Raw genomic sequence first — 11,561 nt, 5'->3', positions numbered from 1 at the left:
GCAGGGAGTGGATAATCTCTCTCTCATTAACCCCCCGTCCTCGAGCAAACAGGCCACAACAGCTGTTCTTTTGCGTTTGGGAAAAGGAAGCTAAAAATAGCCCCTTCCTCGTGAGCGCTCTCACGATTTTCCTTAGCCGATAAAAAGCTGCCCAGGTTTTGCATGAGATGGCAGGAGTCAAATGTAGAGGTTGGGCCTGTCCACCTGTCGGTCCGACATTTCTCAACCTTGAACACTTTTAAGACAGGAGAACTTCAACTCCCAGAATTCAGCTGGGGAATTCTGGGAGTTGAAGTCCACCCACCTTAAAGTGACCAAAATTGAGAAACCCTTTTCTACAAGACGGAAAGACAAGTTCTAAGGCTTAAGCTTCATACAGCAACATGATCCAGTGAACGGAGGATAATAAGATTATTACTTTCTTGTTCTATCCTTTGCCAACCTGACCTTGCAAACAACCAGGAAGCAAAGGCAGGTTATAAATTCGTGAATAAGGAAACCGAAAATATCTGAATCTTGTTCCCACTTCAAATTTTCGGCAGGGGTGGGAAGAGAAGAAGCACCCTCGACATGCTCGGAAGTACCCTCTGATTCTGACTATTTCCAGAGTTTTTGTTCCCAAGAGGTCCAAGGTTCAAAGAGAAGAGAGCAGCAGCTCATGAGGACTTTAAAATGGTAAATTAGTGGGATTCTCCAATTAGTGCCACCAGCCTCAGTGTCCTCCCCAGGATTTTTGGCATGGGCCCACTAAGGCTTTTTTTTAGTGGGGATGGGATCTGTAATTGGCAGGATTTGAACGAGCTTAATCGGTCGGGGCTGCGGCCAGCTATGGCCATACATGCTGCCATTTCATTATAGGCTGGTAGGTATGATGGATAGAGACTTGGTTGCAGGTGTCCACTATTAACGCATCAGGTGCAATGCACAAATCCTAGCTTTATACACCTTCGTCTTGCCCATCCAATAGCAGACAACCTCACGGTTCACAAACAGCCACGGTTCCATTTATACAGAACACCAAACTTGGAAGCGACCCGATTTCATTCCAGACAAGCAGCTTCCAGCCTCTTCTTAAAAACCTCCAGGGTTGGCAACCTATGATGGCCAGCTGTTCCACTGGTCAATTGTCTTCACCGTCAGGAAATTGATCCCCAATTCCAGGTTGCTTCTCTCCTTGCTTAGTTTCCATCCCTTGTTTCTTGTCCTGCCCTCGGGCGCTTTGCAAAATAAGTTGATCCCCTCTTCGCTGTGACAGCCCCTCAAATATTGGAAGACCGCTCTCATGTCGCCCTTGATCCTTACTGTTGTTAGACGAGACAGACACAGTTCCCTTAACCTCTTTTAACTTAGCCGCAAAATCTTATAAAACCTGCTTATGTGACTTCAGCTGTTTTGCAGAGTGTCCAAAGTGTGTTCACGTGACTGGGGTGGGGGTGACTGTCGGAATTGATCCAGATAACAGATAATCTTTCTATTTTTCCAGTTAGGTTATAAGTTGAGGACTACCTGTACTAGGGATAACAGAAGAGAAACAGGATGAGCAGAAGAGTTGGAAGGGACCTTGGAGGTCTTCTAGTCCAACCCGCTTCTCAAGCAGGAGACTCTAGTCTATACCATTCCAGACAAGTGGCTGTCCAGTCTCTTCTTCAAAGCCTCCAATGTTGAGGCCCACAACTTCTGAAGGCAAGCCATTCCATGATTTAGTGTTCTCACTGTCAGGAAAAAATTTCTTTGGTTCTAGGTTGCTTCTCTCCTTGATAAGCCTCTGTCTATTGTTTCTTGTCTTGCCTTCTGATGCTTTGGAGAATAATTTGACCCCCTCTTCTTTGGGACAAGATACAAAGTGTTTGACCCCCTCAAATACTGGAACACGGCTATCATGTCGCCCCTTGTTTTCACTAGATTAGCCAGACCCTAATTCCTGTGACTGTTCTTCAGGTTTTATCCTCCCTAATCATCTTCGTTGCTCTTCTCGGCCCTCTTTCCAAAGTCTTTACATTTTTTTTTTTTTTGCAATGTGGCGACCAGGTATTCCAGGTGTGGTCTTAGAACTGGAGAAAATCACAAAATACAAAGACCTGCAAACGGAAGAAGAACAGCTGGGGCAAAAGGAAGCAAAGATAGTCCCGTTAGTAACAGGCACCTTGGATGTAGTCCAAAAACACCTGGAACACCATCAACATAGACAAATGTACCATCGGGCAATTGCAAATGGCAATTATACTTGGTAAGCTTCTATCCTGGGATGAGACTTTTAACACCATCCAACAGCCACAACGGCTTCTCCCAGGTCCTCGGGAAGGGCTCAGTAGGTAGGCAAAAATGCCAAATCCAGTCTGAACATCTGGCTGACTGCGCAACCAAGCATAATCCGTAAAAACTATTTGATCCAGCTGGGTTTGCATCATGGTTGTATCTAAACCCGTTTCTAAAAGTTCCTGTAAGTTTCTCGCCCCCAAAACACTTTGTTCTTCTGGCTATAACAAACTAACACAAAATCCCTCTGAGATTAGGATTTTTTTTTTTATTTGCTTTAAAAAAAACAAACTCAAGAGATTTTTGGAAGCACATTTAGCTCTTTCAGGCTGCAAATGGCAATAATGTGTCCTGGGCAATTTTAATGCTTATCTTCGGAGGCTGAGAAGGCAGGACAGATGGAGATCCCAGAAGAAAATCCCAGGATTTCGGAGAAAAGAGTTGATTTGGCTCCCCAAAGCAGAAATAAATTGAATGTCATTTTTTTTTGTAGGCCTTGAATGTGAAAGGCAAAGAGGATGCAACTAATAAACTTGGGTTAAAGATTGAAATGAACTCAGAGCAGAACAATTCGGGTGGGTCCCACAGCACAATTTTATTAAGGGGAGTAGCCCATTTTCTGGGATTGCATAACACCTGCTGACAAATCTGACAGGTAGGCGGCATCATTTTTACAAGGTTGCAACTTTTTCCGCTTTTAATGAAACCAGTTAAACTTCTAAACAACAGACGCCCCAGACAAACTCTGGTGCTTCCTTCTTTGGTTGAGCAAGGTTGATTTTTTGGCTTTGGACAATGAAGAACAGGTACTCTGCACATGCTCAGGTGACTCCAGGGAATAGCCTTGGCACTGGATGCTGGTTGTGGACGAACTAAGAACATTTGTGCAAGGATGTGTTGATGGGCGAAGAGTTTGGCGCCAACTCTTTTCCTGCTCCTATCATTCTTCTATCGTGGCCCAAGACAGGTAGAAAAAGCCCTCTGTGGATGCTCAGAGGCAAGTCTGCATTTAGCCTGGGAATGCCAGCCATTGACAGAAGGGGGCATACTGTGACTGGGTTTAAGCCACCAAGACAAGCTACAATTGGAGTCTTTGGGGATTTAAGGTGATTGTGGGAGGGGAGTTATGGGCTCAGCTGGTTGTTCGGGCTGAACTTAGCCAAGGTTGTGTACCACACCTGAGCAAGACTCAAATATTCGGCAGATGCATTTTCACAAGCAGCTGATCTCGGTTAGGGATAAGCCTTGGTTTGTTGTTTGGATTCATTGATGCTTCCTTGTATTTGGAGCCCAAACTCAGGCTAATCCAGGTGGTGCCAACCTGGCTCTTGTGAAGGAGACCCAGAAGAACCAATGCAGAAGGTAAGGCACAAAGGGGCACCGTTTCTCACGCACCTTCACCTGTGTCATGCCGGAGACGTTTTGGGACTGGCAGGAAGGAAGATGCTGCTGAATTAGGACCCGGCCTTTTAGGCCCCCTCCCAGCTCTGAGCCAGTTGCCATGGCAACCGGAGCAGCCTGCAATGCCAAATTGTAAGGCACACATGGGACCCCCGGGGATTGGCATTGTGCCGGTTTGCCAACTGAGGAGGGGGCTGCAACAACACCCCACCGGTTCCATTCATCGTACCTGGATCTTCCCTCCTCCCACCTTAATCGTAATTTCTTTCCTGCCCTCTGCACCTCCTTGATGCCTTTCTTTCTCCCTTTCTCTTTCTCTCTGATGTTTCTGTGTCATGTGTGTGTGTGTGTGTGTGTATGTGGGTATACGCATAATGATTATATTTTGAGAGCTGGATGCAATGAAATTTCATGTTAATGTATGCTGATTAGTGTACACAATAAAAGTTTTTATTCTACTCTATTGCATTGTATTGTATTGTCCCCTCTCTCTCTCATACACACACACACACACACACACACACACACACACACACACACAGACACACAGACACACAGACACAGACACACACAGAGGAAACTCATCGAAGAGGATGTGCAGAGGGAAGGAAAGAAATTAGAAATTAAGATTACGGGTTTTTTTGTGGGGGTAGAGATTCAGGTATGACGAATGGAGCCCTCCCCAGTTGGCAAATATGTAGAACATTTCCCCAGAAAGAAAAGGAATGGAGACAGGAGGCAACCTGATTCCCTAAGAATATAGGTGCACCCCAGGTGCGCAAACTCCCACAACGGAGGGAAGGCAAGGAGAACGTGTTGCACACCCATCTGCTCTGGGGCAGCGAAGCCCTTGCACCAACTGCAGACAAGGATACCGCGGGAGTTGAGGATCCCTCCATTAGCTGGATGTTTTCAACCATGAGGACTGGTACCTTGTTTTGCCTTTTAAGGAAAGAGGCGTAACTCCATTTCCTCCTCCAGCATCTCCAGGTAACGCCCAGAGAGGTTTCTAGCTTTCATTTAACATGGCTAACCAGGTCAGGTTTTTTAAAAAACAAAACCTTGCAGCCACATTCACACATGCTTGTCTGGTGTTAGCTTGGGTGTAAGGGTGCTTTTTGGACCTTTCAAGACCCCTGGGTGCAAATGGCTTAATTCATCAACCCAAGTTTTCATGGGTCGTGGGAATCCAACTCTCACACCCTAAACTTCGGGGGAAGCAGCGAGAAACAAGGGCAAGTTTGTAGGAGGTCATGTTAGGCAAAACGAAAGTCCGGGTTGTTTGTGGGGTGGACATGGCATTGTTTTGGCACACCGGTGTGAAGTAGGTCATGCTCTGCCACCACAACATAAGGACTTGATTCCAACGGGCCCTGCAGGAGCTCATAGAATTCCGAGCCGGGCACTTATTCACACACACACACACACACACACACACACACACATATCCTCTGTGTTTACACACTGAGCTAAACTCCGCGCATCTCCTTTTGTAGCCTAGTTGTTGGGTTTTATAGTGCGCACCTACCTTTCCTTAACCGGGGTTTAAGGGAGGTCCACGAACCCAGGTGAGCAACGTTGCTCGGCTCGAACACACCCAGTCTCCCAAACTGCTGCTGGGTGGGGTCCCTTCCCCGCGTGGGGGGCGCCTGGTGGGGGCGCGGAGCGGCCCCCCCTCCCTTTTTCTATCGCTGCGGCTGCTCCCTGCGCGGACAAGAGGAAGCGCTCTGCATACGCCCAGAGGCACTCTTGCTCTTTCCGGAGGCAGAAAGGAGGCGGGGAAGTGTGTGTGTGTGGGGGGGGGGGGCGTCTGACGGTACCGCTCTCCCCCCAGCGCCCCCTCCTCTCCCCCTCCTGCCGCTAAGGGGGTCCCGCCTCCCTTTCCTTGCGCACTGCGCTCCTCTCCGCTCCTCCGACCGGCTGGGCGACGGGCGGCGACTCAAGGCCAAGCCGGGGGCGGGCGAGGGAGGCGAGGCGAGGCGGGGACGCGCCTGGGATCGCCCCCTCCTCTCCTCCCCCCGGCTCTCCTGTCTCCGCGGGCGAGCCGAGGCGGCGGGTCCCGGGCTCCGCTGCAGCCGGGCGAGAGGGCAGCCGGGCGCGCAGGGCGAGCCGCCCCAGAGCCGGTGAGTGAGCCAGCGGGGAAGAGGGAGAGGGGCGGGGGGGGCGGCGGGCGAGGGTACCTCTGGGCGTGAACAGAGTGCCGCGCGGATTGCCCGAGGGGGAGACGGACGGGATGGAGGGATCGGACCCCTCGCTGCTTCGAAGCGCAGGAGGGGATCGCGGGGAGAGGGCGGCAAGCGGGAGGGAGAGGGAGTCCCACCGGGGAAGGGAGCCTCTGGGCATGCACAGAGTGCTGCCCCTTCTTGCGCTCCCGGGTGGGGGAGTGCGCGCCTCCCAGCTACAGAGCAGCCTACCGGGGCTTTTAGGAGACGGGCCGGCCTGGCCCAGCGGACCCGGCCCTTCCCCGGAGCGGAGCAGGAAACTAAGTTCGGCTTTCGGGAGGACGGCGCGGGCTCTTCGCTTTGCCCCGCGCAACGTCCGGTAGGATTTCGGGATCGCGACCTCCGCTTTTGCGGCTTTGCCGACCCAGCCCGGTTCCACAATGAAGCCGCTTCTCTCGGTTCCTTCTCCGTGGCCCTGAACCCGAGATGACCCGGCTCGGCTTCCCACGACGTCTGCGGTTCCCTTAGGCGGGTCGGGCTAACGTAGCCTTCCAGGATCGGCAGCCGCTGCTGCCGGTTGGCCTTTCCCTGACCTGGGTTGGGTGGTTGTGAGAACACGCCCGTCGGGGACGGGGTCTTGGCTGGCATCCTCGGCTTTGGAGCCATTCAATGCAAGAGAGGCGACAACGCAAAACAAAACAAAAACCGCCACCCCCCCGCACCCCCCCAAAATAGAAGCGAAGCTGGACCGAGCGCGTCCTGGTGTGCAAAACGGGCTAAAAAGGATAATTCTCTCTATCCCCCTTTTTCCTCTCTGCTTTCTCCCCTTTTAAACGAAAACAAAATCTCAGCATCAGCCGCACGTTTCTCTAGCCATGTGGGTGTGTGAAAGGAAGCGGGGAATGTTTTTTCGCCGGGCTTTTGTTGAGGAGAAACGGGGGGGGCGGGGGCGGGGGGTTTCTTAACCACCTTCCTCCCTCCAGACCTGCCAGGTGGTTCCTGATGTGTGTGTGTGTGTGTGTGTCTGTCTGTCAAAGACCCAGATGTGCTTCTGTGCCGAGGGTGCAACGCTGAAGAAGCCGGGCCGATTTGGGGGCGTTGGGTTCTCCCCTTTCTCGGGGCTATTTGTGAGGATTGGGAACGTTGAAGATTTGGGTGGCTCTGATGTGCCAGGCGGTGTGTGTCCTGGGGAGGGTGTGTGTGTGTGTGTGTGTCCAGACCATGTGCAATGCAGCGTGGAGCCCGGTGTATAAAATGACTGCATCTCTGCCATGCGCCTGGAAGAAGAATGTGTCTCAAGGGAGCCCCAGTGGGAAGTGGCTTCAAACAGACAAACCGAGATTGCTGGTTTCTTTCTTTTTTTAAAAAAGAATTGGGCAAGGAAGAGCATCTCTGCTCCCCAGTTCGGTGGGACACATGGCTTCCATGCGTCCTCTTGGGCTTTTGGGGGGAGTATGGAGCAGCTGCCTGTGTTGATAAATGTTGATGCCACACAATCTGTCAACAACTGTGTCACACACACACACACACTCACACAGAGGTTGTGGGGAAGTCCTGCTTTGCAATGTGGCAGCTGGAAGGCTGCTCTTTTGCAACCAGGCCTCGGAGGGTGGGGGGTGGGTGGGTGGGGGAGTCGGTGGGAAGAAAAAAGGAAGGAAGGAAAAAGGCCAAACATTTAAAGTGCAACACGGACAAACAGGTTGAGCATCAGTTGTGCGTGTGTTTTTGTACATGTGCGTGCAAAGGTGAGGCTGCTTTGCAGAACCTGGTGTGGGTTTAGAGCAGGAGTCCTGGATGGTTATCGGCTTCTTTGCTCGCAGTTGTGAGCCCCCGAAGCGACACACGCAGGCCTAAAAATAACTCCCTGGTAACCCACCATTTCCGAGCACAAAGGCCTGCTTTAAAAGATTAATAATAATCTTTCTCCGCCATACAAAGACGGCGGCAATTCTTGCATGGGGCTGGAGTGGGACGGGAGCAGACCGGGTTGGAACAAACCCACACGTGGCCTAGATCTCTTTCCTGCCTTGCCAGGGGTGGGTCCTCATGAGCCCTGGAACCCAAGGCGAGTTGTGTCCTGTGGGAGGCCGTTCCAACGACACATTTGCAGACGGGGCTGATAAAGGCACAGTCCATGCGTCCCCAAAATGCTGGGCGCAGGTAGCCCTCTACTTAACGGCTAACTGGATTAATTTATGACTAACAAGGATTAACGAAACGACGCTTCTCTCTACCTGCTTGGTCCTCACAACTACCCTGTAGTGTAGGCCAGACAGCATAGCTCCATGGCTAAAGAGGAGGGGGAGCTTCACACAGCCCTGTCTCCAGACTGGTGGAGAGGCAGGTTTGGACAGCGGTTTTCACATGTTCCTTGCGCGTAGAACAGGTAGTCCTCAGGTTACGACCGCAGCTGAGCCCACATTCGGTTGCTGAGTGAGACAAGTTGTTAAGTGAGTTTTTGCCCCAGGTTATGACCTCTCTTACCACGGATATGAAGTGAATTGCTGCAGTTTTAAAGTTAGTCACGTGGTGGTTTCGTGAATCTGGCTTTGCTAATCAGAAGGTTTACAAAACTTGACCCAGGGACACTGCGACCGTTGTAAATATGAATCTGCAGGCAAGTGTCTGAAGTTTGATGAACGATCCTGAGGAAGCTGCAACGGTTCTCAGGTGTGAAACATAGTCACAAGTCACTTTTTTCAGTGCCACTGTAACTTTGAACGGTCACTAAACGAATGGTTGCAAGTCGAGACAATCTGTGTTTACAGGACAGTGCCCAAACAAAATTGCAAAGGAAATGGCAAAATTTGCCCTGCTGTTTGGCAACGTTTCTCGGGAATCAGGCTGTTGCTGTACTTAGTGCCACACATGAGGTGCCCACCCAATCCTTCTGAGCACCTGAGTTCCACACGTTGATCTCTATCAGGTTTGCCATTTTGGAGGGCAGTTTTCTTCTTTTCCCCTTTGCTTTCCACCCCTTCCTTCCTTCCTTCCTTCCTTCCTTCCTTCCTTCCTTCCTTCCTTCCTTCCTTCCTTCCCCTTCCTTTCTTTCCCCTTCCTTCTTTCCTTTCTTCCCACCTTCCTTCCTTCCTTCCTTCCTTCCTTCCTTCCTTCCTTCCTTCCTTCCTTCCTTCCTTCCTTCCCTTCTTCCCACCCACCCTTCTCCTTCCTTCCTTCCCCTTCCTTCCTTCCTTCCCCTTCCTTTCTTCCCACCCTCCTTCCTTCCTTCTTCCTTCCTTCCTTCCCTCCCTCCCTCCCTCCTCCTTTAAGACTCAGCAAAGCTGCATTCAAATTTATCACCTGTTCCCAGAGACCTTTGGCGACATCCACACAGTGTTACCACCTCTGTTATTTGGCGAAACTCGGTGAAGGTGGCTTGACTCTTTAGCTGGGGCAGTTAGAGACTTAAGAACTGCAGTCCTGCAACACGTGAAACTTAATTTTGATCTTGGTTGGTCATTTTGTTTGTCATGGCTCTGAATGCAAAGTACACGCAGTGAGTTTGATTAGCTTAGGGTTCGGGAGAACGCCGACATTCAGTAAGCGCTGAGTGAAGCCACTGGGGTCACCTGGATCTTGTCGTTAGACTTTCCCAACCTGTATATCTGGGACAGTGGAGAGCCAGATGTCCGGACTCTGGACTGCAACTCCCATGACAGAAGCCCTGCAGGGGAGCCTTGAAGGATGTAGCCCGGTGCATTTGGTGGGATTCAGCAGGCAGAAAGAAGACCAGAGGCAAGCCAAGATTTTGGGGTCCAGAAAATTTTTGTGGGATTTTTTTTAGGATTCCCCAACATATTTTTGTGTCCTTTTTCTTGTTTTAACAGGTAGCAGGACTTCTGTGACCTTACAGATAGTCCTCAATTTACAACAGCTCATTTAGTGACTGTTCGTAGTTACAATGGTACTGAAAAAAGTGACTTATGACCATTTTTCACAGCATCCCCCATGGTCACGTGATCCAAATTTGGATGCTCAGCAATGGATTCATATTTATGACGCTCACGGTGTCCTGGGGTCATGTGATCCCCTTTTGCGACCTTCTGATGAGCAAAGTCAATGGGAAGCCAGAATTCATCTAACAACCATCTGATTTACTGAACAACTGCAGTGATTCCCTTAACAACTGGTCGTAAGAAAGGTCATAAAATGGGGGCAAAACCCACTTAGCAACTCTCTTGCTTAGCCATGAAAATGTTGGGTTTCACTTGTCGTAAGTCAAGAACTACCTGTATTGGGGCTTAGAAGCTATGCGAAGTGGCCTTAATTTACCCTTGCGTGGGAGCCACAGGCCAAATTCACTCCCCATGAAGTAAACTCCGGGAGCTGAGCTGATCTCCCAGGTATTTTTACCTTTACTCCTTGGTTTCTCTTTAAAACTGTGACCGTTGGATGTTGCACTTCCAACGTTTTGATGGGTGTGGAATGGCAAGGAGGCTGATGGGCTCTGAGTGGCCCTGGCCCCTTGCAGCCTCTCAGAAAAGTGTGGGTGTCTGTGCCTTAAATCTGCCCCCGAGAAAGCAACAGCAATGGCACTCAGACTTCTATACCACTTCACAGAGCTTTACACCTGCCCTCCCTAAGTGGCGTCAGAGTATTGCCCCCAACAATCTGGGTCCTCAGATAACGCCCGGCCATAGTTCAGATTTTGTCCTCAGCCACCTCAGCCATGGAATGGCTACCTTCCCATGACAGGTTTAATCCACTTTCTAAATTCCCCCGGTTCCTGGATTCAGCCGGGGTATCAATCCCGTGAAGAGAAAAACATGATATTTGAGGGGCTGCCCCAAAGAAGAGGGGAGGGTCAAGCTCTTCTCCAAAGCACCTCAAGGCAGGACAAGAAGCAACGGATGGAAACTAGCCCAGGAGAGAAGCAACCTAGAAATAAGGATAAATGTCCTAAACGGTGAGAAGGATTAATCAGTGGAAGAAATTGACCTTTGGAAGTTGTGGGTGCTCCAACACGGGAGGCTTTTAGGAGGAGATTGGACAACCTTTGTCTCCTGCATGAGCAGAGGGCTGGACTAGAAGACCTCTAAGATCCCTTCCCTCTGTTATTGTTTACCCAAGTAAGTCCTCATCCGCCCGCTTCCCAAGGGGCTAGGTTGGCTCAAGAGGTGGCTTCAGCAAAACCAGCCCCTAGTGCAAAGACGTTATACCCTGCGTCTTGTGCGAATGCAGCTCCCCGGTTCCCAGGTGGAAATGCATGCTCTGATTCCCTTTAATTTCGACCACTGGCTGCGTGCATCCCCTGTGCTGCAGTTTCCTCCTAGGAGCTGAACTCCTTTTGGCAAATTTCCTCCTGTGAAGAAGGCGGAGAAGGGTCAGGCCTGGAGCTCTGGCCAGGCGGCCTCATGTGAGGCCCCCCGAGGTGGGCTGGACATGTCCTATTGGTCAGTCCTGCATCATGTCCTGGCAAAGCCTCAAGCCTTGGTGCGTCTTTCAGCATTCCACAACGGCTTCCCTTGCTTGGGACAGGGAGGGCGCATGGGTGCGTAGGGGAGAGGGGGAAAGCTTCTCCGGCAGGCAAGAGGGGGGGTGCGCGTGCACGTGTGTGTGTGTGTGTGTGTGTGTGTGTGTGTGTGTGACTTTGCACCAGGGTTCTCCAAGGACACCAAAGCAGCCTTACGTGTAGGAGGAGGCGTGAGCGGGCTGGCACAAGGCCAGAAAAACTGCTGCTCTGGCTTTGCTGCTTGCAGCTCTTTGTTCCCAAACACGGGAATTTCATCCTACATCTTGCGG

General features: G+C 50.9%; 1 protein-coding gene across 4 annotated transcripts in view; it reads left to right on the top strand.

Annotated features, from left to right (window-relative positions):
* Positions 1-5,204: 5,204 nt before the first annotated feature.
* RASGRP2 (RAS guanyl releasing protein 2) overlaps positions 5,205-11,561 on the top strand; it is a 51,733-nt gene continuing 45,376 nt past the window's right edge. Inside the window, exon 1 of one of the 4 annotated variants that reach the window (XM_087913859.1) lies at positions 5,205-5,225. The gene's annotated coding sequence lies outside the window, so the exon portion shown is untranslated. Of the gene's footprint in view, positions 5,226-5,347; positions 5,781-6,059; positions 6,199-11,561 lie in introns of those variants that run through there. The other 3 variants (XM_087913857.1, XM_087913860.1, XM_087913858.1) reach the window with 3 other exon arrangements.

Source organism: Pseudonaja textilis, chromosome 16 (genome assembly GCF_049901715.1).
Source record: "Pseudonaja textilis isolate UNSWEBS1 chromosome 16, rPseTex1.2, whole genome shotgun sequence".
In the NCBI taxonomy this organism is placed as follows: domain Eukaryota; kingdom Metazoa; phylum Chordata; class Lepidosauria; order Squamata; family Elapidae; genus Pseudonaja; species Pseudonaja textilis.
The sequence above is the reverse complement of the archived record's forward strand: the minus strand, read 5'-3'. Positions and strand labels throughout refer to the sequence as shown.